A 24,904-nucleotide genomic window follows, 5' to 3' on the forward strand; every position below is an offset into this window, starting at 1 on the left:
CTGTGGGTTGTAGTTGAGGAAGATACAATTGTGGCATTTGAAATACTTTTGAATAGGCACATAGGTATGCAGGGAATGGAGGAATATTGATTACATGTGGGCAGATAAAATGTGTAGGGATGAACTGTAAATGCTGGTTTAAACTGAAGATAGACGCAAAAAGCTGGAATAACAAAACGTTAACTAATGAGGATCTTGAGCTGTTACTGTTCTATGTTATATGTGCTTGGAAATTGAAGGAATTTGGCATTTCATCTGTAGCATCATTTAAATGTGGCATGATCCCCAGAATACTCCTGCAGTAAATGTAATTATTATCTACCTGTGGCTGTGCTATTAATGGGATATAGCACCCTTCATTATTTGATGTTTCATTTAATTTATTAAAAATACTGTTGTGTGGTGCTGAGGCTGTTAATAAACTGCCTTTGAAACAGAGCCCGTGTTCCAAGTTAGCAGAAGCTGGCTGAACGATGACGGAATGAGTTGTCAGCTCTTGCTTGGCTGTTAACATGGTCACATGGCTGCCTCCAGCACATCACACATTTCAAATCCACTGTAGGTGTGTTTACTGTAATCTGTAGGCAGACTCGGTCATGCCAAAATTAGCTAAATAGATATAAGGCAGATGCAATTAAAGGCAAATGGAAATTAGAACAGCACTTGAAATTGACAGAATGTGGAACCGTCTCCCACAGCATGTGATTAAGGTGAATGCATTTACAGAAAGTTAGGTGTGCAAGAGTGGAAGGATAGTGGTGGATATGGCATGGGGAGAGGTATGCAGCACTATAAATGGTGGCACCAAGTTGTTGCATCAAATTGGCCTGATTCTGTCCTGTACAATACATGTAAGTTGAATGTCACTGAGCTAAAGCTGACAGAATTACCCTGCATAAAATAATTATAGATGATTTCAGTCATTTACAAATAAGTGATTATCTATTAAAGTTTATTGCCTGCAGCTAGATCCATGGATTTCTCTCCTTTTCATGGAATACATGCTTCACGTATATCAACTTGTCACCAATATTGCCAAGGCACAGTAGCTAATGATTTAAAAGGTTGACAGAACGTATAGGCCCAGAGGATAGGTTTCAAACAGGTTTAGAATTTTTAATGATAAATCTGCTGTGTTTCTTTATAATACAATACTACACCAGTCTCCAGTGGTCAGGTTGAAGGAACATGTGTCCAAACATTAATCAACTTGGCTGACCAGATAAACATTAAAAATGCAATATAAATTGATGCTGCTTTTAAGAAACTGGCTAATTTTATTGATTAACCTTTCAAAAATGTTTCTGATCGCCAGGCATCTCATCAATATTTCAGCCTCCATAAATAAAAGCAACTGTTGAAAAGACCTATTCAGTTGATTAACCAACTAAAAGGTAAGACTATTAGCTGTTTTATGAAGTGATGTGAGATATGTTTATGTAATCACCAGACAGATGTTTATGATCAGACAGTCAGAAGAAAGGTCTCAACCAGAAACGTCACCTGTTCCTTTTCACCAGAGATGTTGCCTGACTCGCTGAGTTACTGCAGTCTTTGATGTCTGTCTTCAGTTTAAACCAGCATCTGCTGTTCCTCCTACACAGATGTTTTTTAATCAATGGATAGTTGATAGCAGGGTCGGCTTACTTATAGAAATTGAAGGAAAGAGAATTATTCAAAATATGTAAAATCATACCATTTACAATATTATTAAAATAACCTGCCTTTTCTCGAGTAACTGCAGCCTTTAATGGTAATTGCTTGTCATGAATTTACGTGAAAATAGATACTTAATATTTGCATGGATGAATTGTTGCTACCTTACGCAGAGTAATAGAGTCATAGAGCTATAGTTTAGTTTAGTTTAGAGGTACAGTGCGGAAACAGGCCATTCAGGCCACTGAGTCCATTTTGACCAATGAAACCCGAAAAATAATGCTAATTTACAATCTTTATCAAAGCCAAATTAACCTACAAACCTGGACATCAGCCAACTAAGTCCACACCAACCAGAAATCCCCACACATTGACGCTACCCTACATACACTAGAGACAATTTCCACTTAAACCAAGTATACAAACCCAAGCCAATTAACCTACAAACCTGTACATCTTTGGAGTGTGGGAAGAAACTGAAAATCTCGGAGAAAACCCATGCAGGCACGGGAAGAGCGTACAAACTTCATACAGAACATACCCAAATCAGGATCGAACCCTGGTCTCTGGCGCTGCAAGTGCTGTAAGGCAGCAACTCTACTGCTGCATCACCATGCCACCCTAATAGAGCATTGAAACTTGTTCTTCAGCCCACCTTGTCCATGGTGACCAAGTTGGCATACTGGGCTAATCCCATTTGCTAGCATTCAGCTCATACCCTTATAAATTTGTCCTATCCAAATGTCTTTTGCAAGTCGCAATTTTATTAGCCTAGCTTTTGTTTAGTCAGATCTGTAGCTTTATCTGGCAGCTTATCCTGGAAGTGGACTATCCACTGGGTGAAAATGTTGCCTTTGAAGTCTCTCGTAAATCACTTCCCTCTTGCCTTTCAGAATCCACTGCCCTAGTAAAACGACTGTGAATATTCACTTTACCTAGGGCTCTAATGACCTTGAACATTCCAATAAAGTCACCTCTTAGCACCAAAGAAAAATGTCCTGGCCTATACAACCTCTTCCTATTCCTCAAGCCCACAGGCCCAGGCAACCATCTGGTAAATCCCTTGCATTTTTTCCAACTTAATGACGTCCTTCCGATAACTGCACGACCAGAACTCTACACAGAACTCCAAGTGTGGTCTCAATAGCTGCATGACCAGAACTCTCAATAACTCCAAGTGTGGTCTCAAAAACAATTGCTTCATGGTGCGCCAACTTTTGTTCCCAACTAAGGCAAGCATGCATCATCTTAGGTTTTATGAGCAAATGAAAAGTGTAGGAGGAATCTCTGGAATTTATAAAACATTAGACAGATTTGTACTATGGTTAACCCAAGAACTTTACATTCTGGTAAAGGATGATGGGAGATTAGGCCAACCTAGTTAAAGTAACTTAAAGGTCATGTTAGAAGCTGTAGTGATTAAATTAGGTTCAGATTGCAAGGCACGGCTAGCTGGAGCAAAGATAAACATAGGGACTTTGTAAAGAGGGTGAGTGCAAGAGACGTGGGCACAAGATAAGAGGAGTCGTGACAATAAGACATGGCCATGATTTATAACTCCAATTTATAGAGAGAACAGGGAAATCGGCTGTCAGGCAAAGGAAAACGTCCGAGCTGTCAGGCAGATAGAGGCCTCTGCAAAGATAAAAAAAAATCAAACAGTACAAAAAAAGTATGTTACTGATGATTTACAGTGAAAATGTAATAATTTATATTATTTGTAATGTCAGCATAATTTACACAAGATGTTAGTTGCAAGTAGCTTCTTCTTTATTCACAATAACTTGTCAGACAAGGAGAATAGTCAAGCAAGAAACTGTTCTACAGACTCAAAAAAGCATGCAGCCTTTTTATATAATATTTGATAGCAAAAGTGTAGGTAGATCCTTCCCATTGAATGCAGCCTTATCACTAAAAAACAAGATGTGCATGGTCAGTTTGACACAAATAAAATTTCCAGTAATTTTCGAGTCCATGAAATATCGTTTGAGCTCTCTCTGGAAGCGTATGTAAGGCCTGAGTAAACCGATTTGTTGAAGAAAATTAACACTGCTTTGCAAGATTTATTTGATTATTTATTTATTTATCTGAACCATAACTGAAAGGGTAATGGGCTCCACATGAAAGCCAGTTTCAGGGTGCAGGTCAAGCACTTTAATCCCTCTAACATCTCATGCTGTGAGCTGGGTACTGCACAGAGTGACCATTAACAATTGGCTCCTAAGTGCGTAAGCAAGTTTAATTTTACCGCCCACAGTCAAATGCAGGAGTACATTTCATATTGCTGTCAGGCAATGGTAAGTTGCAGTACCAATGGAATGAATGAGAGGAAAAAGCCAAGGATGGTGTGATGGGTACGATGTTATGGTAGAGATGCAGAGAAGTTAGACCCAAGGGTCGGGCCATCCAAACTATCAAACCCCTCGGCATGGGAATGGTTGAGTAAAGAGGTGGCCCTGAGCTAGAGGGATAAAAGGTAAGGGTTTGTGTGCCATCTTCCTCTTGCGGACTTCTCTGATGACAAGAAGGACATTATTAAAAGAACCTCCCGAAACACCTGGCTCCTTGCTTTCACCCCACATTGGTGACCCCTGACGCTCCAATATCGTCATGATGGAGCCAACTGCCCATCCTTCTGCCTCAAATGCCGACCCGGTCCTGTCTCTCGACGGGGTCTCGGTGAAGTTACCCACCTTCTGGACCACCCGGCCGCACAGCTGGTTTCAGCAGGCGGACGCCCAATTCAACCTGCGGGGCATTACAGCAGATGACACCCGTTTCTACTACCTGGTGGGGGCCCTCGGCCAGGACACGGCCGGAGAGGTCACGGACTTCCTCGCAGCCCCCCCACACCCCCCGGCCTTAAGGAGCATCTGCTCCAGATTTATGGGCTCTGCAGGATGGAGCGGGCTGCCAGCCTCCTTCATACGGAGTGCCTAGGCGACCGGCGGCCATCTAGCCTCCTAAACGAGATGGTCGCGGTCTTGGATGGGCACACGCCGTGCCTAATGTTCGAGTATACCTACCTCCATCTGCTGCCGACCTACATCCATCTCCATTTGCAGCTCACGGACGCCTCCTTCACTGACATCAGAGCCCTCGGTAGGCGCGCCGACGCGCTGTGGATGGCGCGCCCTGATGACGTCAATGCGCTGGCCATCGGATCCCGATATTCTCTGGTGGGGCTGGGGAGATGTGGAAGGAGTGACAGCGGCATCCCGGAGGCCTGTAAGATCGCCCCACTGCAGCCATGGCGGGTACTGCAGCTGCAGTCCAGCACCAGCAGGTTCCAAGCGCCACCAGCAGGAGGCGATGGTGCTATTACCACCAGCGCTGGGGTGCTGCAGCACGGCAATGCCATCAGCCATGCACGTTCCTGGGAAATGCCTGGGCCGGCTGCCAATGATTCCCGCGCGGCCGGCCAGATTCACCGCCTCTTCTCCTGGGATCAGCGCTCCAGGACCCGCTTCCTCGTCGATACTGGGGCAGAGCTGAGCATCCTGCCCCCTTCACTGGCCGACATTCGTTCTGGTAAGCGGGGGCCGGTCCTCACCATGGCGAATTGCAGCCCATCCGCACATATGGGGTTCGCCTGGTCCCGATTGTGTTTGGCTCCTGCTATTTCTCATGGCGGTTCACTATCGTGGATATCTCCCAGCCGTTGCTCAGTGCCAAATTCCTCCAGGCGCATTCCCTCCTGGTGGACGTCAGGCATCCGCGCTTGGTCAACACCGTCACGATGGAGCCAATCATGCTGCTATTGGACGAGCCGGTGGGACGCCCTCTGTCGTCCGTGGATTCCTGCTTTGCTCGGGTCTTGGCCGCGTTCCCGGATATCCTGGCCCAACAGTTTCGGTCATCGACCCCCAGTCACGGGGTCATTCATTTCATACATACTAGAGGACCACCTCTCCACTCACGAGAACGCCGACTGCCATCGGATAAACTACGTCTGGCACGGCAGGAGTTCCGCACGATGGAGTCCTTGGGGATCGTCCGCCCGTCAAACAGCCCATGGGCGTCCCCACTCCACATGGTCCCTAAGGCAAACGAGGTCTGGCGACCTTGCGGGGATTATCGGTGGCTGAATGTCACAACAACGGTAGACCGATACCCCATACCCCACATCCAGGACTTCACCGCCCATTTGGCCAGGGCTACTATATTCTCCAAAGTGGATCTGGTACGGGTAATAACCAGATCATGGTCCACCCAGAGGATGTACCCAAGACGGCAATCATCACGCCGTTTTTGCTGAATTAATTTGTGCGGATACCATTCGGCCTTAAGAACGCTGCGAAGGGATTCCAACGGTTGATGGACGGGGTGAGGTTATACCGACGACATTCTGGTGGCCAGCCACTCGTGGCAGGAGCACTGTACGCACTTCCGGCAGCTCTGTCAGCGGCTCAGTGAGCATGGCTGGCTGTCAACCTCGCCAAGTCCCGTTTTGGGGTAACCGACATCGACTTCCTCGGCCACCGCGTGACTTCGTAAGGAGCGGTTCCACTGCTGTACAGGGTCGATGCCATCCGTCAGCTTCCCCGTCCATTCACTGTGCGCGGCCTGTAGGAGTTTGTCAGGATGGTGGCATTTTATCATTGTTTTGTGCCATCCGCGGCCCACATCATGCGGCCGCTGTATCAACTTCTGGCGGGTGGGCATTAGGACGTCGAGTGGACCACTGAGGCGGTGGCAGCATTCGACGGTGCGAAGGAGGCCCTTTCTCGGGCCATACAGCTGGTGCACCCGCGGGAAGATGCCCCGACTGCCCTTACGGTGGACGCCTCGGAGTCGGCAGTTGGTGCCGTGCTGGAACAACTGACGGACAAGGGTTGGCGGCCCCTGGCCTTCTTCAGCCTGCACCTCAACCACACTCAGACTAAGTACAGCGCATTCAATCGCGAGCTCCTGGCTCTGTACCTGGCAGTGCACACCTTCCGTTACTTCCTGGAGGGCCGCCCGTTCACCGCCTACACAGTTCACTGGCCGCTCACATTCGCCCTGGTGAAGGTCTCCGACCACTGGTCCACACGACAGCAGCGGCAGTTGGCATACATCTCAGAATACACCACCTCCATCCGCTTCGTCGAGGGGAAAGAGAACCGGGTGGCCGACGCATTGTCCCGCCCCGCCATCGATGCCGTGTTTGAGGTGGCGCCCAGGATTGACTATTCTGCCCTGGCGGAGGTGCAGCTCATGGACGGTGAGATGCCCGCCTACCGGATTGCCATCTCTGGCCTTCACCTCGGGGATGTCCCTCTAGGTCCTGGAGGAGCAACAATAATCTGCGACGTATCATCCGGTCAGCCGTGCCCATTGTTCCTGCCGCCTGGCGCTGGAGGGTTTTCGATGTTATCCACGGGCTGGCTCACCCATCCATCCAGGCGACGATGGCACTAGTGGCCGCGAGGTTCATGTGGCACGGTCTGCGCAAGCAGGTTGGCCACTGGGTTCGCACCTGCATTCCGTGCCAGAAGGCAAAGATCCAGCGCCATGTCCGGCGCCCCTCCAGGAGTTCGGCCTACCTCACCTGCGTTTCGACCATCTTCACGTGGACGTTGTGGGGCCTCTCCCGCCATCCCGGGGCATTACCCACCTCCTCACGATGGTGGACCGTTTCACGTGATGGCCGAAGGCCATACCACTGGCCGACACGTCAACGGCTACGTGCGTTCGTGCATTGTCCGTGCACTGGATTGCTCACTTTGGAGTGCCGGGCACATCTCCTCAGACCGGGGGCCACAGTTCATCTCCGGGCTGTGGTCGGCCAGGTTCCACTTGTTGCTATCACTCGCAAGCTAACGGCCTGGTGGAGAGGTTCCACCGGCAGCTCAAGCCAATTCTGAAGCACCTTCGCGAGCGAGTTGGCAGGCTCGCGCCCGTCCCAATGTCCCGCCATCGGACATTTTGCCCACACATGCCATCAGCCCTCCGGGACTGCCCCTATGTTTTTCTGCGCTGTGATGCCCACCGGACGCCACTCCAGACGCCGTATAAGGGCTCATTCAGGGTGCTGGAGCACGGACAGACGACCTTTGTATTGGACATGGGGAGCCGGCCGGAGGCCGTATCGATTGACCGGTTGAAGCCAGCACATCTGGACATTGACCAGCCGGTGCTAGTTGCCCAACCTTAGCCATGAGGTCGCTCCACATCTCGGCTCCCTCTGCCTCTCACTCCACCTGTCTTTCCGCTGGTCCCACAACCTGTCCCTCCACCTGGGCCTCGGCCAGCCCCTCGGAGGTACGACCGCCGGTGCGTTTCATGCCTCCGGTTCTGGGGGGGGGGGTTCTTGTGGCGGCACCCAAGGGTCGGGCCATCCCAACTATCAAACCCCTCGGCATGGGAATGGTTGAGTACAGAGGCTGCCCTTAGCAAGAGGGATAAAAGTCAAGGGTTTGAGTGCCATCTTCCTCTTGCAGACTTCTCTGATGACAAGAAGGACATTATTAAAAGAACCTCCCGAAACACCTGGCTCCTCACTTTCATTTCAGGACTTTCGCCCCACAACATCAAGGAATTAATGCAGCGAAATAGGAAGCTTGGCCAACTTTTTACTGGAAAAAAAAAGTAAGATGATAAATAATGCAACGCATTTGTATGGCACACAACACACTGGCAATGGTTACCAATACCCGTGATCTATAGTAGATATCCATCAAGTAATCCATCAAAAAAAAAGATGTTAGTAAAAAGATGTGGTCTAGGGTCTCCCCTCATATAGAAAAAGACTTGGTGCAAGAGACAAGGAAAAGTTAAATATGAAAAAAGAATTACTATTCTTACAACCATATCAAAGAACTAACAAGAAAGTACACACAAGACAAAGAATATAAGAAACCATGCAGGAGAATGGTGGTGACTATGTCACCTGGTGTCGACTATGTCAACAGTGGATGCAGACGATATTGACTGGTGAAGTTTCGAGGAGGAAACCAACATAATGAGGATTATGAGTCACCCCCACCTGAAGACAAAATTGTAACCAATCCAGAGATGCAGTCCCAAAGGCTTCAATTAAAGCAGTAATAAAGATAAGGAGGGAATAAGCTACACATAAGGAAACAGAACCTTTGGCAGCCTCAGAGAAACAGATGTGAATGAAAATCGGAGGCTGCTAGAGCTTCTGTTGATGTGGGACTTAAATGGATGTCTTTGCATGATTGAAGTATTCCAGCATTCATATGTGTCAAAGTCTTAAGGGTTTGCCTTTCCCTTTCCTTTTCCCCTAACTCTCAGTCTGAAGCAGTGGCGGAATTCCTGGGGGGGCCAGGCCCCCCCCCATTTTGAGAGGTGGGGGGATAGTCCCAGGTCTCCAGCACTGCAATCGCTGCCAAACCTCCACTGGCCCACCCCTGTCTCCATCCGAGTGCTCCCCCCTCCACGCCCGGGGGTGGCCAGAGACGTCGGGAGTCAGATGGGCGCGGTGCTCCCAGGCCCACAGCCAGTGCAGAGAAGCAGCGCTAACCCCAGCTCAACTCTGCCTGTCCCTGCCTGGACTCACTGGAAATATGGCCCAGGCTTACAGCCAGTGCGGAAAAGCAGCTCTAGCTCCACAGCTCCGGTTGGTATTCCGTCAGTCCAGGCAGGGCTGTAGGTTAACTCGGCGAGACAGGCAGAGTTGAGCTGCATTTAACGCTGGATTTGTTCTGAACTTTTTCATATCTATAGATTCCCTCTCCACTGACTCTCAGTCTTAAGAAGAGTTTTGTGCCAAATCGTCACCAATTCCTTTTCTCCGGAGATGCTGCCTGACTGCTGAGTTATTCTGGCATGTTGTGACTATCTTCGATGTATGAATCAATATCATTTAATTAATGCAATGTTTTATCAATGGTTCAATAATATCTTTATGCCACGTGTACGAAGGTAGAGCAAAACACTTTTTTTGCATACAGATCAGCAAGACTATCACCATAAATAAGCACAATCCACCAGTTAGTACAGAATTCCAGAACAGGCCACTATATGCAAGAGTCACCATTTTTGCACCATTTTACTTGACCAATCATGCAACGTCGCAGCTGCAGCTGGTCACAAAGTCTCATTGCAGCCATCGCCTTCATTCCAGTCAACCCGTGAACCTTCATCCCTCTCCTTGTATGGCCCTGTTCAGCCCTTTCATTATTAGCCTACCAAGTATTTATGGTCATCAATATCTTTGTAACTTGGTTCAATGTGCATTTCTGCCAATCATAAACATCAAACCATTTGCCTTTCTATAAATTATACATTCACATGGTACACACGAGCCAATTCTATCCATCAAGCTGCACTAGTTATTTGAAAGACCTGTCCAATTTCCTGTCTTTTCCCAAAGTGCTGCAAGCTCGTCCTTGTATATAAATAGAGCTGGCTTCTAAAAAGGAAAGAGTAAATCTGTTTTCCCCATACTTTAAGATATTTCATTCTAGATCACAACAGTGTGCTGCATTCAACTATCCTCCCTAGAGCAATTAACATATATTTTAAGTTTGTTTCTTCCACCTGAACCTCCCTCCAGCTAATGAAAGCAATTTTATCACCTTTAGTTTAGTTTAGATTAGATTAGATTAGATTAGATTAGTTTAGTTTAGGTTAGTTTAGTTTAGTTTAAAAATACAGCACGGAAAACAGGCCCTTCGGCCCACTGAGTCTCTGCTGACTAGCAATCCCCACACACTAACACTGTCCTACACACCAGGGCAATTTACAATTTTACCAAGCTAATTAGCCTACAGACCTGTACGCCTTTGGAATGTAGGAGAAAACCAGAGATCCCAGAGAAAACTCACGCAGGTCACGAGGAGAATGTACAAACTCCGTACAGACAGCACCCGTAGTCAGTATTGAACCCTGGTCTGACACTGTAAGGCAGCAACTCTACCACTGCACCACCGTGCTGCCTCATCAAGCACTGAGAAAAGGCAAAACGAATTATGGCATTGGATATGGTTCTGAGAAATACTGTGACAATTCAATTTTGGATCTGAAATTAAATTAGAATTCCTATCCACACATAGCTAGAGAATTACCTGCCAGCTCATGTTCTATAATGTCTGGAACTCCTGAAATCAGCCCTTCTCATTTCTCATTTACAAAATGCCTCTAGGCACTCTCCACATGCATTCTGCTGAAACAAAATCTACTCATCATTTCCATTCTCTCAGTTTTGCTCAGCCACTGGATTGTCACACTATTTTCCAGCATGATCCAATACTCTGTCAAATATCAGGAAGAATGAAGCCACTGTTCTTTATCCCTCACGTGCATCACAGACTTCATCTCCTCACCCCCATCTCCTCTCTTCGCCCATTCTGTCAGTGTTTAAATTAAGCATAGTTGAACTCAGTAAAGTAACATGCAGGGAATAGTGAGTTTAAAGCTACAGTTAAAAACAAGATAACATTTCTTCTCCTAAATTTGGGGTAGTTACGATAGGCATTGAATGGCAGAGATTGTTGATAATTTTCAATGGCTTTGGAAACAAAGCATGTCTGTAAAATACAGATTGTGGGCCATGAAACAGTACATAAACCTCAGGAGAAAATCACATCTTTCTGCTGAGTCGTGAAATGAGGATCATGTACATCCTCTCAGCTCATAGAGATATTTTAATCTCCTAGAAATATGGCAAAAACATAGAAAAATAAGCACAGGTGTAGGCCATTCAGCCCTTCAAGCCATTCAATATGATCATGGCTGAACATCTAAAACCAGTACCCCATTCCTACTTTTTCCCCATATCCCTTGTTTCCTTTAGCCCTAAGAACTAAATCTTTGGTGTACCTACCCCTCAAATAACATAAAAAACATAATTATTGGTCATCATTACATTACTGTTTGCAAGTTCTTGTTGTGGGTAAATTGTCTGCCATGGTTGGGTGAGTGGGCAAATGTATGGCAGATGCAGTATAATGTGGATAAATGTGAGGTTATCCATTTTGGTGGCAAAAACAGGAAAGTAGACTGTTATCTGAATGGTGGCCGATTAGGAAAAGGGAAAATGCAACGAGACCCGGGTATCATGGTACACCAGTCATTGAAAGTAGACATGCAGGTGCAGCAGGCAGAGAAGAAAGCAAATGGTATGTTAGCATTCATAGCAATAGGATTTGAGTATAAGAGCAGGGAGGTTCTACTGCAGTTGTACAGGGTTTTAGTGAGACCACACCTAGAGTATTGCATACAGTTTTGGTCTCCTAATCTGAGGAAATACATTCTTGCCATAGAGAGAGTGCAGAGAAGGTTCACCAGACTGATTCCTGAGATGGCAGGACTTTCATATGAAGAAAGACTGGATAGACACGACTTGTACTCACTAGAATTTAGAAGATTGAGGGGGGGATCTTGTAGAAACTTACAAAATTCTTGGACAGGCTAAATGCAGTAAGATTATTCCCGATGTTGGGGAAGTCCAGAACAAGGGGTCATAGTTTAAGGATAGAAACATAGAAACATAGAAATTAGGTGCAGGAGTAGGCCATTCGGCCCTTCGAGCCTGCACCGCCATTCAATATGATCATGGCTGATCATCCAACTCAGTATCCCGTACCTGCCTTCTCTCCATACCCCCTGATCCCCCTAGCCACAAGGGCCACATCGAACTCCCTCTTAAATATAGCCAATGAACTGGCCTCAACTACCCTCTGTGGCAGAGAGTTCCAGAGATTCACCACTCTCTGTGTGAAAAAAGTTCTTCTCATCTCGGTTTTAAAGGATTACCCCATTATCCTTAAACTGTGACCCCTTGTCCTGGACTTCCCCAACATCGGGAACAATCTTCCTGCATCTAGCCTGTCCAACCCCTTAAGAATTTTGTAAGTTTCTATAAGATCCCCTCTCAATCTCCTAAATTCTAGAGAGTATAAACCAAGGGGGGATAAGGGGGAAGTCTTTTAGGACCGAGATGAGAAAATCATTTTTTACACAGAGAGTGGTGAATCTGTGGAATTTTACTTCGGAGTCATGTGAGTGACTACGTGAAGAACCCCGCCAGGACGCATGCGTGACATATCGCTACACGCATTGCAACGAGTCACAGCAGGGGGAACGACGTTCCGTTAATGGCAGAATTTGAAAGCCGGGAGCTGCAGGTAAGGAGACTCTGCGTTTCTTCCACTTACCTTACAGGTGGAGACATGGACCAGATCCATGAAGGCTGCGAGAAAGCTGGCGGGGTGAACTGCGAAGTTGCGGGCAGCCGGCAGCAGCAGCCAACGGCACGCCAATCTCCCGAAATGGGAACAGCTGTGCCCGACTTCGCTCCCGCACAGGCCACGGCCGGGCGGTAGAGCGAAGCAAAAAACTAACAGAGTCGTTGACTCCGATGAGTCTGACTATGAATAGCCGCGAGCGGCCAGTGCCCGTGAGCATTGGAGCCGGTTGGAGCGGCTTCAGGAGCAGCCACGAGCGGCCAGTGCCCGTGCGCATTGGAGCCGGTTGGAGCGGCTGGGAGCGGTGAACAAAAGCAGCTGCGATGGCCAGTGCCCGTGAGCTTTGGAGCCGGTTGGAGCGGCTGCAGGATCAGGAACAGCCGCGAGCGGCCAGTGCCCGTGAGCATTGGAGCCGGTTGGAGCCGCTGCTGGAGGAAATACTCCAAGCGGCAGGCTCCGGGAGATGGAGGCTAGCCACAGTGGGCAGTTAGTAAGCCCCACAGCAGTACCTCTTGTGGGGCTGCACAATGTTTCTCCCGCATCAAAGGGGAGCACGGAGGGTCAATTCTGGGCTGACCCTGAAGAGGCGATTGATCAACATACCCCTAGTATGCCTGGGGTGAAAGAAAACATGTTGAATATGGTGTCCCAGTTATCCAACCCGACCAAACTGGCCTAAACCTGGAGCCGAAAATAGCGGTAAGCATTGAATACATGTCTTTTAACCAACTACAGGGACAGGCATTATCAGACACCACGGCACGACACTTACCACCAGGGAACTGCAAGTCGGTAAGTGTTCCCAGTGTCAACCAGTGCATCTGGACTCATGTCAGGGCATCAAATAGAACCAGGGACTTAAAAGAACAGAAAGTCCTATAAGTCCTAACAGCAGGAATTACGGCTTTTGCCCGCACATTGAATGAGCAAAACATGCCCTAGACCACCAAGATGCACTGGCTTTACTCTGCAACTCACAATACGAGTTAAACAATATTAGGAAAAGTGCTATCCAACCGGCTTTAGACCCCAAATTTGCAGGCCTCTGTAAACTTGGAACCTCCAAACAATCAATACTACTATTTGGAGGGGATTTATCAAAACAAGTCAAAGATCTTGACGAAGACGCGAAAACCCCGGGACAAATAAAAGCAGCATCCAAAAGCTACTACGGCCAAAAACATCACCCCTACGCACCCACCAGTCGGCCAAGACAAACTGGAGAAAGCGCAAAACCAGGAACACCCAACATCGGTCTTTTTTAGGCCATGGCCCAGACCGACCTTCCTGGAAAATGCGCAAGCCCTCAACACCAACCCAACTACAGACCCAGACAACGGCGCCTCAACGTCTACGGAGGATGCCGAAGAAGTAACACACCTACCACTGGTAACCATGGAGGTAAGTGGGTCTGGTTCCTTAAGAATTAAAGGGAGTATGGAAGTTGGTGGGAGATTACGATATTATTTGGATGCATGGAATAAGTTAACTACCGACACTTATATTCTAAGCAGTATCCAGGGTTATACCATAGAATTTATACAAAAACATAACCCTCCAGTGCAGCATGTACCGAACCGAATGTTCGTGCTCACAGGCATAGAAAAATCTAAAGCACATGCTGAACTACAGCGGCTATATAAAAAAGGAATGATTGAGAAAACCCAACACGAATCACAGGAATTCGTGTCCAATATCTTTATAAAAAACAAGAAAGATGGTGGTTGCCGCATCATCATCGATTTAACTACTTTGAATACCTTTGTACAATATATTCATTTCAAGATGGAAACCTTTGTTACTGCTAAGCAATTGATTTCCAAAGGCTACTACATGGCAAGCATCGATTTAAAAGATGCTTACTCTACAGTACCATCAAGAGGTGACCACAGATGTTATTTAAAAATCAACTGGATGGGTCAGCACTGGCAATACAGGGCACTACCTTATGGGCTAACATCAGCCTCAGGCTGTTCACAAAAATTTGAAACCAGCCCTAGCGTTACTGCGGAAACGAAAACAAATGGTAATGGCATATCTAGATGACCTACTTATTGGTGGCAAAACTTTGGAATTGACTAAACAAGCGGTAACAGCCAGAAAACAATTGTTTGGAAAACTGGGGTTTATCATCCATCCAGTTAAGTCTAAATTAACGCCTTCAACCACAATGGATTATGTGTGGTTCACCATTAACTCAGTACTCATGTCAATGACTTTGCTGAAAGAAAAGGTTACAGCCTTAATAGAGGCTTGTAGCGAAATCAATGACATCACCAAACCATCCATTAGACTGGTAGCTAGAATAATTGGGATGATAGCGGCTGCATTTCCAGCCACACATTTCGGACCTTTACACTATCGAAATTTACAGAGAGCAAAAATAAGAGCACTCAAACTTAATGATTGCCATTTTGACAGACCAATGAAGCTACCAACAGAGGCCATAATGGAACTAAATAGGTGGGAACATAACGTCAGGTATTGTTCCAATCCAATAATTATCAGCAACCCGTTTATGGTACTACAAACTGATGCCAGTGCACTTGGTTGGGGTGCTACCAATTCCATCTCCAGCTGCGGAGGGAGATGGAATGGACAGGAGGCATCATTATTACAAACACTGGGCATAAACTACCTGGAAATGTTAAGTGCATTCCATTGCCTTAAGTCATATTGTTCTGGGTTAAATCACCAGCATGTTAGACTACCAAATTGACAACACCACCGTGGTAGCATATATCAACCATATGGGTGGAAACAAATCAACATCATGTGACAATCTGGCCAACACAATTTGGCAATGGTGTATCCAGAGAGATATTTGGATATCAGCTACCTACTTACCAGGTAAACTAAATTTAGTGGCAGACACCAGGTCACGCAAATTCAATGAAAACACTGAATGGATGTTGGATAAAAATGTATTTGCTGAAATTACAGCATGGTATGGAACACCAGATATCGATCTTTTCGCATCCAGGCTCAATCACCAGTTATCAAAATATGTTTCATGGGAGCCAGACCTGGGGCATCGGCAACAGATGCATTTTCGCTGCATTGGGGAAAATTGTTTATTTATGCATTCCCTCCTTTCTGCCTCATCAGTCGGGTATTAAGGAAAATACAGCAAGACTCTGCGTCTGGTATTTTGATAGTACCCGATTGGCCTACTCAACCATGGTTCCAGGTGATACTAGACATGGTATTCGAACCATGCATCACCATCCATCATAGACCTAATTTACTGGTCCATCCGGTAACAAAGGAAAGATCACCCACAGATCTATGAACATCCCGTCTGTTCTGGAATTCCTGGCAAGCCTGCATTATGATGAGAGGTTCAGTCATAGTGCCATCAACTGCGCCAGAAGTGCTCTGTCAACATACCTGTGGCAAGGAACAGAGCGGCATTCTGTTGGGACACACCCTGGTAACCAAACTCATGAGGGGCATTTTAATGTTAATCCCCCAAGAACCAGGTACTCCCAAATATGGGATGTGAGCATTGTACTGACCATGTTAAGAAACTGGTCTCCAGCTACAGCTCTGTCCCTACAGAAACTGACTATGAAAACAGTCATGCTGATGGCCTTGGTCACGGCACAAAGGGTCCAGTCACTACAGAACCTAAGGCTGGACAACATGACTATTTCATCTGGAAATTTAACTTATCACATCAATTAATTAGTCAAACAGAACAGACAGGGGTCAGCAGGCCTAAAAACAGAATTCAGGGCATACCCGACAGATGATCGTCTCTGTATTGTAACACTTACTATTATATATGGAGTATACTAAGATCATCAGAGGGAAAGAAATGTCACTTTTAATCAGCTACAAAGAGCCACTCAAAACAGTGACAGTCCGGACCATCTCTAGATGGCTAAAACTGATCCTAATAAAGGCTGGAGTAGACACTAGCATTTTAAACCTCACTCCACCAGGGCTACAGCTACATCGGCAGCTATGAAGTTGGATGTTCCTATGGACCAAATCCTCAAGACAGCAGGATGGTCAACGGAGAAAACTTTCCAACGATTTTATAACAAACCAGTCATTGAACCTGGAACATTTGCAGAAACAATTTTAAGTTCTGTAATATAATTTACCCCATAAATAGGGGCTATAATTTGGTGTTAATATATTTATCGTTGGGTTTTCAATATCGTATTGATGTCTAATGATGTCAACACTATTCTCCCCATAATCAAGGCAGATGTGATGCATGGACTCGTTTCCACGGCATGAAATCACAGAGCTTTAAAATCTTCACGTAGTCACTCACGTGACTCCAAAGTAAAATAGTACGATTAAACGAGAACTTACCAGTTTGAAGTTTGATCGTTATTTTATGAGGAGTAACGTTGACGGATTACGTGCCCTCCGCTCCCACCCTTGATCATATACTCAACTGGTATCTCTTCTCTAATCTTACTATGTTTAGTCATTACAGTTATCTGTGATTTCACACCGCTGCTTTGAAGAATGACACGCATGCATCCTGGTGGGGTTCTTCACGTATTCCCTCAACGTTACTCCTCATAAAATAACGATCAAACTTCAAACTGGTATGTTCTCGTTTAATCTTACTATTCTCTGCCACAGAAAGTAGTTGAGGCCAGTTCATTGGCTATATTTAAGAGGGAGTTAGATATGGCCCTTGTGGCTAAAGGGATCAGGGAGTATGGAGAGAAGGTAGGTACAGGAAACTGAGTTGGATGATCAGCCATGATCATATTGAATGGCGATGCAGGCTTGAAGGGCTGAATGGCCTACTCCTGCACCTATTTTCTATGTTTTTATGTTTCCATCATTGATATTAATAATATGTCACAGCCTGTAAAGAGAGTTTTTTTCTTATAACTGTCGTTCGACCTGTTATAACCCACAACAACTCTAAATGTAAAATTACCATTAGGAAATTTGAATTATTTTAGAATAGTTGTCAAAAGTAATTAGGGCATTAGATGTAGTTCTGAGAAATACTGTGGCAATTCAATTTTGGACCTGAAATTAAATTAGAATTTAAACCTTTTTCATTAAAAAAATAAGTATTACAGGTAGATTTGATTGAAATGATCAGTGCTTATGAAATGGAATAATCACATGTTTGGTAACGAAAGGAAATGGATAGATGGATTATGGCATATGGTTTCTGCCCTTGTCTAAGCAAGAAAATATTACACATATACACCGTGTTGATAGGTTTAAGTAATACGATACTTTTCTCTCAATATCCAAGTGATATAAACACAATATTCAAGTGTAATGAGAGCGGTGGATCAAATGTGAATATAAAAGATATAGGATATGAGAATTTATTGCAGGTACAGGATCAGGACTGGTTGGCATGCAACAAAAGCTTTTCACTGTTCCTCGGTAGTTGCAACGTGCAATACGTGATCATGGACAGTGTGTCAGTGAAGGGGAGCTTGAAGGAGTGAACTATTATTTCCTGCTTCCTCTTTGCTCTTCATGGCAAAGCGAGCATCATAGCTGCAACATCCCATTGGAGGTAAAAGATAAACAATAGATAACATGGTTCCACTTTTTTGGTGTGCTGCATGAACCGGTCTCTGCGAACATGAAACAGCTTCCAAAATCAGAGATTGTTATGTGTTTTTTAGTCTGGGTATTCAGTGTGGATTTAAAGCACATATGTCGTAACACCAGCAGTGAGGAGCACTTCCATAATGCTGGTCATGCATACTAGTGCTACTCAAGTGAGTCTCCCCTATCCCCCTCAGGACACCCCTCCTAGAATGACAGCACACCATTATCCCAGGTTCACAAGCCTCAGCTAATTCACAAAGCACTTGTCTAGACTTAAAACTTATTTCTACTCTCAAGCCTTTATTGAGGTCCTCTGAAGGAGCGCTGTATGTACGCATCTATGTATGTATTGTTGATCTATGTACCACTGTTTGTAGCACGTTAGTACCTGCACTGATGAGAGTTGTTTTTAAATGTGCTATAGAAATAAAATTGGCTTGACTTGACTTGACTTGACTTGACATTCACACTGGCATATGAGAGAAGGAGGAGTTGAGGCATCAGATGAGATCGCAAGTTTTTGCAGTGGCATCCTTGGTTGCCACTTTCCCCTCTTCCCTTTGCATGTGGACTGTGCTGCACTAAGATCAAATAACTAATGTCTGGCTCATTTAAATGTGTTCATCGAAACCCCCACATGCACAGATAGCAGCAGAAGAGGTTCGCCAGGATTTTGCCTAGATTTGAATGATTGGAGAGGTTGGCCAAATTTGAAGGGGTAAGTTTGGAGGAGTCTTTTTTCCAGGGTGGAAATGTCAAATACTAGAGCGCAGGTGTTTAAGGGTGGGGTGGGGAGTTTAAAGGAGATTTCTGAGGCAGATTTTTCACACAGAGAGTGGTGGCTGCCTAAAACGAGCTGCCGGGGCTAGTAGGGGAAACAGATACGAAAACAACATTTAAGAGTTATTTGGGCAAACATATGAAAAGGCAGGGATAGGCAGGGAATGTTCCTTGGATCTTTCCTGAAACATCAGTTAAAGGGAAAGACAGTATAGGAAAAATTAAGAAAGGCACCAGAATTAACAGGGCAGAAAGCTCACGAAGAGATAGGAGAGTATGGTCGAGTGAAATAGGAATCGATGTGAAAGGTGAGGTGAGTAATGGATTAAAAGTATTATATATAAATGCACGGTATAAGAAATAAAGTAGATGAGCTTGAGATTCAGTTAGAAATTGGAGTATGATGTTGTGGGAATTACAAAGACATGGCTGCAAGATGACCAGGGCTGGGAAAGGAATAATCAGGGGTATATGTCCTATCGAAAAGACAGATAGGTGGGCTGAAGGGGTGGGGTAGCTCTGTTGGCAAGGAATTAAATTCAGTCCCTTGCGAGGGGTGACGTAAAATCAGGAGATGTAGAGTCAGTATGGATAAAACTGAGGAATTGTAAGGGTAAAAAGACCACAATGGGAGTTATCTACAGGCCAACAAACAGTGGCCTGGATATAGGGTGCAAGTTGAATCAAGATTAATCAATTAAAATTGGCATGTTGCAAAGGTAATACTACGGTGGTTATGGGAGATTTTAACATGCAGGTAGACTGGGAAAATCAGATTGGTACTGGACCACAAGAAAGGGACTTTGTGGAGTGCTTCTGAGGTGGATTCTTAGAGCAGCTTGTACTGGAGCCTACCAGGGAGAAGGCAATTCTGGATTTAGTGTTGTCTAATGAACCGGATTTGATAAGGGAATACAAGGTAAAAGAGCTATTAAGAGGTAGTGACCATAATTTGATAAGTTTCAGTCTACAATTTGGTGATTGGCAGTCACCGAGGTACGTTGTTTAGTTGACAGCCGCCGGAAAGAAGCTGTTCCTCGACCTGCTGGTTCGGCAACGGAGGACCTATGGCGCCCCGGATGGTAGGGGCTGGGTAAACAGTCCATGGTTGGGGTGAAAGAGCAGTCCTTGGCGATGCTGAGCGCCCTCCGAATGACAGCGCTTGCTTTGGACAGACTCAATGGAGGGGAGCTTGGAACCGGTGATGCGTTGGGCAATTTTCACCACACTCTGCAGTGCCTTCCGGTCGGAGACAGAGCAGTTGCCATACCATACTGTGATGCAGTTGGTAAGGATGCTCTCGATGGTGCAGCGTAGAAGTTCACCAGGATCTGAGGAGACAGATGGACCTTCTTCAGTCTCCTCAGGAAGAAGAGACGCTGATGAGCCTTCTTGATCAGAGTAGAGGATTGTGGGAAGATTGTCATCGGAGATGTTGTCTCCCACCAGAACCTGAGCTAAAAACGGCACCTCCGTCCCGTTAATGTGGATGGGGGTGTGCATGCCGCCTCTGGACTTCCTGAAGTCTACAATGAGCTCCTTGGTCTTCTTGGAGTTAAGGGCCAGGTTGTTGTCAGCGCACCATGCTGCTAAGTGCTGGACCTCCTCCCTGTAGGCCAGCTCATCGTTGTTGCTGATGAGGCCAATCACCGTTGTATCATCTGCATACTTGATGATGGTGTTAGTACCATGTACAGGTGTGCAGTCATAGGTGAAGAGGGAGCAGAGGAGGGGGCTCAGCACACAGCCCTGAGGAACGCCGGTGTTCCGGGTGAGGGTTGAAGAGGTGTGCTTGTCTAACCTCACAGACTGGGGTCTGTTGGTTAGAAAGTCCAGTATCCAGTTGCAGAGGGAGGGGTCGATGCCCAGGTTACCGAGTTTGGTGATCAGTTTTGATGGAATAATGGTGTTGAATGCTGAGCTGTAATCGATGAACAGCATTCTTACATAAGTGTCTCTGTTGTCAAGGTGGGAGAGGGCGGAGTGAAGTGCCGTTGAGATGGCATCCTCCGTACTCCTGTTCTTGCGGTAGGCAAACTGATAGGGATCCAGTGTGGGGGGTAGGCAGCTTTTGAGGTGTGCCAGGACCAGCCTCTCGAAGCACTTGGTGATGATGGGGGTAAGTGCAACTGGGCGGAAGTCGTTGAGGCTTGCCGCAGTGGAGTGTTTTGGCACTGGCACGATGGAGGTGGCTTCGAGGTTGTCTAATGAACCGGATTTGATAAGGGAATACAAGGTAAAAGAGCTATTAAGAGGTAGTGACCATAATTTGATAAGTTTCAGTCTACAATTTGAGAGGGAGAAGTGAACATTGGAAGTGTCAGTGTTACAGTTGAGCAAAGTGGACTATGGAGCCATGAGGGAGGGGCTGGCCAAAGTTAACTGTAATGAGACCTTAGCAGGAATGACGGCGGAACAACAATGGCAGGTATTTCTTGGAATAATACAGAAGGTGTAGGGATCAGTTCATTCCAATGAGAAAGAAAGATTTTAAGGGGAGGAAGAGGTGACCGTGGTTGACAAGAGAAGTCAAGGACAGTATAAAAATAAAAGAGAAGAAAGACAACAAAGATGAGCGGGACGCCGGAAGATTGAACAACTTTTAATGATCACCAGAAGATAACTAAAAAGGCATGGATTTACGAAGGGGAAATCATGCTTGACTAATCTTCTGGAATTTTTTGAGGATGTAACTAGGAAAATGGACAAGAGAGAACCAGTGGATGTAACATACCTGGACTTTCGGAAAGTCTTTGTTAAGGTCCCACATAGGATATTAGTGGGCAAAATTAGAGCAGATGGTATTGGGGGTAGGATACTGAATAGAACATTGGTTGGCAGACATGAAACAACGAGTAGGGATTAACGGGTCCCTTTCAGAATGGCGGGCAGTTACTAGTGGGGTACCGCAAGGCTCGGTGCTGGGACAGCAGCTATTTACAATATACATCAATGATTTAGATGAGGGGATTAAAATTAACATTAGCAAATTTGCAGATGAAACAAAGCTGGGTGGCAGTGTGAACTGTGAGGAGGATACTTGGGTGACTAGGACAGGTTGGATGAGTGGGCAGATGCATGGCAGATGCAGTTTAATGTGGATAAATGTGAGGCTATTCACTTTGGTGGCAAAAACAGGAAGGCCAATTATTATCTGAACGGTGTCAATTAGGAAAAGGGGAAGCACAACAAGATCTGAATGTCGTGTTTAAGAGGGAATTGCAGATGCTGGAGAATCGAAGGTTACACAGAAAAGCTGGAGAAACTCAGCGGGTGCAGCAGCATCTATGGAGCGAAGGAAATAGGCTCTTGTTCATCAGTCACTGAAAGTAAGCATGCAGGTACAGCAGGCAGTGAAGAAAGCTAATGGCATGTTCGCCTTCATAAGAAGAGTAGTTGAGTGTAGGAGCAAAGAGGTCCTTCTGCAGTCATACAGGACCCTAGTGAGACCACACCTGTAGTATTGTATGCAGTTTTGGTCTCCAAATTTGAGGAAGGACATTCTTGCTATTGAGGGAGTGCAGCTTAGGTTCACAAGGTTAATTCCCGTGATGGCGGGGCAGTCATATGCTGTGAGAATGGAGTGGCTGGGCTTGTACACTCTGAAATTTAGAAGGATGAGAGGGGATCTTATTGAAACATATAAGATTATTAAGGGTTTGTACTTGCTAGAGGCAGGAAACATGTTCACGATGTTGGGGGGAGTCCAGAAACAGGGCCCACAGTTTAAGAGTAAGGGGTAAGCCATTTAGTAGCAATGTTACAAAATTTTGAGATTTTAAAAATCAAGTCTGTAATTTATCCCATCAGATAAAGCATAAAATGAAGTTTAATTTGACACCTAATTCACTTTCATATCTTCAGTATTAAAAAGGTTATGGCCATTTTCATACTCTGAAATTAGCATCTTGTTCCCTATTGCTTTTCCATTGACTTAACGCAAAAGCTGTGATCAAGAACAGTAAAAAGCCCATAACTTTCTTAAAAATTATACTGAAAGAAATGTTCAGTTATTATAGATTGAAGCATTCTGAAACAAATATGAAACACTTACTTAGATGACTTGAAATTAAAGCATATAATTAGTTAGTTACCTAATTGTAGCTAATTACAAAATTAAATTACTAGATCTAAACATCTATCCATTTCTTAAGAATAGATTAACATTTCCAAATAACATTCACACAAGAATTCACAATATAACATAATTTTTAAATCTCATTGTCATGGGTTTATAGTCCAAATGGAAGGAATTTAGTGTTTAATATCTGTAAATTAATGGCCATCAACTTGCGAGTGGGTTTTTCTGGAACGCGATTAATTGGAATGTCGCAGTTGCAGTGATTTAGTCCCCATATCGGCAGCAAAAATACTGCCGGTTCGTACGGGGAAAAAATTACCATTTCGCAACTTAAAATGTGAATTAAAGGCATCTTAAGAAAGACTTTTATACATTAAAATAAATGACTTTCTTTTTTCTGTCCCCTACGTAAAATCCATTCCCGTTGTCGGCGTTGACGGCTTCAGAAGCTGATTTTAAAATCACTCCAGCGATGAACTTGTCGGGCAAATTTTTTTTTAAAAAGACACAGAACGGCCGTCGGAACGCTTCTTCAGCAAAAGCTTGCACTCCGACAAAATATAATCCAGGACAAGGTAGGAAAAAACGTGTTTTAACCCCGCCCCCCCACCCACCCCCCCCACCCACCACCCCCCTCAAACACGCCAAAATCGCGCACATGACCTGTGGCAGAATTGCAGCGCCACTGAAGGTAAGTATTGTAACATACCTACATTTAGAACGGAGATGAGCAAACACTTTTTCACACAGAGAGTTGTGAGTCTGTGGAATTCTCTGCCTCAGAGGGCAGTGAGGGCCGGTTCTCTGGATACGTTCAAGAGAGAGCTAGCAAGCTAGCGGAGTCAGTGGTAGAAGGCGGGAACGGGGTACTGATTGTGGATGATCAGCCATGATCACATTGAATGGCGGTGCTGGCTCGAAGGTCCGAATAGCCTATTCCTGCACCTATTGTCTATTGTCTATTTTCTATTGTCTATTGTCTAATTAATCATGCCATCCACATTCTCATCCAAGTCATTAATAGAGATAACAAAATGACAAAAAACAGTGGACCTAGCATCAATCCTCATGTAACTTACCTGGTCTCAGGCCTCTAACCTGAAAACAATCTGTCATTACCACTCTCTCAATAACTCCACCAAGACAATTTTGTATCCAATTGGGTAGCTCCGATTCCTATGTGCTTCCACCTTCTGGACCAACCTATTATGCAGGACCGTGCCAAACAAACGTACACCTCAAATCCCATTCAAAACTCCCTCCCTTCACTTTAAATCTATGCTGTCTTATTTTCTGTACCCCTGCCCTATCAATCCCTCTTTGAAGTTAATATACCTCTATACAAGTTAAGTTAAGGGCTTGGATACGTTTGAGGCAGGAAACATGTTCCCGATGTTGGGGGAGTCCAGAACCAGGGGCCACAGTTTAAGAATAAGGAGTAAGCCATTTTGAACGGAGACGAGGAAACACTTTTTCTCACAGAGAGTGGTGAGTCTGTGGAATTCTATGTCTCAGGGGGTGGTGGTGGCAGGTTCTCTGGATGCTTTCAAGAGAGAGCTAGATAGGGCTCTTAAAAATAGCGGAGTCAGGGGATATGGGGAGAAGGCAGGAACGGGGTACTGATTGGGGATGATCAGCCATGATCACATTGAATGGCGGTGCTGGCTCGAAGGGCCGAATGGCCTACTCCTGC

The 24,904-nt window shown here is 45.5% G+C and overlaps 1 protein-coding gene across 1 annotated transcript in view; it reads left to right on the top strand.

Annotated features, from left to right (window-relative positions):
* Positions 1-834: 834 nt before the first annotated feature.
* The window catches only part of npffr2a (neuropeptide FF receptor 2a), a 114,015-nt gene continuing 89,945 nt past the window's right edge, over positions 835-24,904 (top strand). Inside the window, exon 1 of the mRNA XM_055632653.1 lies at positions 835-1,394. The gene's annotated coding sequence lies outside the window, so the exon portion shown is untranslated. The remainder of the gene's footprint in view (positions 1,395-24,904) is intronic.

This window comes from Leucoraja erinacea, chromosome 3 (genome assembly GCF_028641065.1).
Source record: "Leucoraja erinacea ecotype New England chromosome 3, Leri_hhj_1, whole genome shotgun sequence".
In the NCBI taxonomy this organism is placed as follows: domain Eukaryota; kingdom Metazoa; phylum Chordata; class Chondrichthyes; order Rajiformes; family Rajidae; genus Leucoraja; species Leucoraja erinaceus.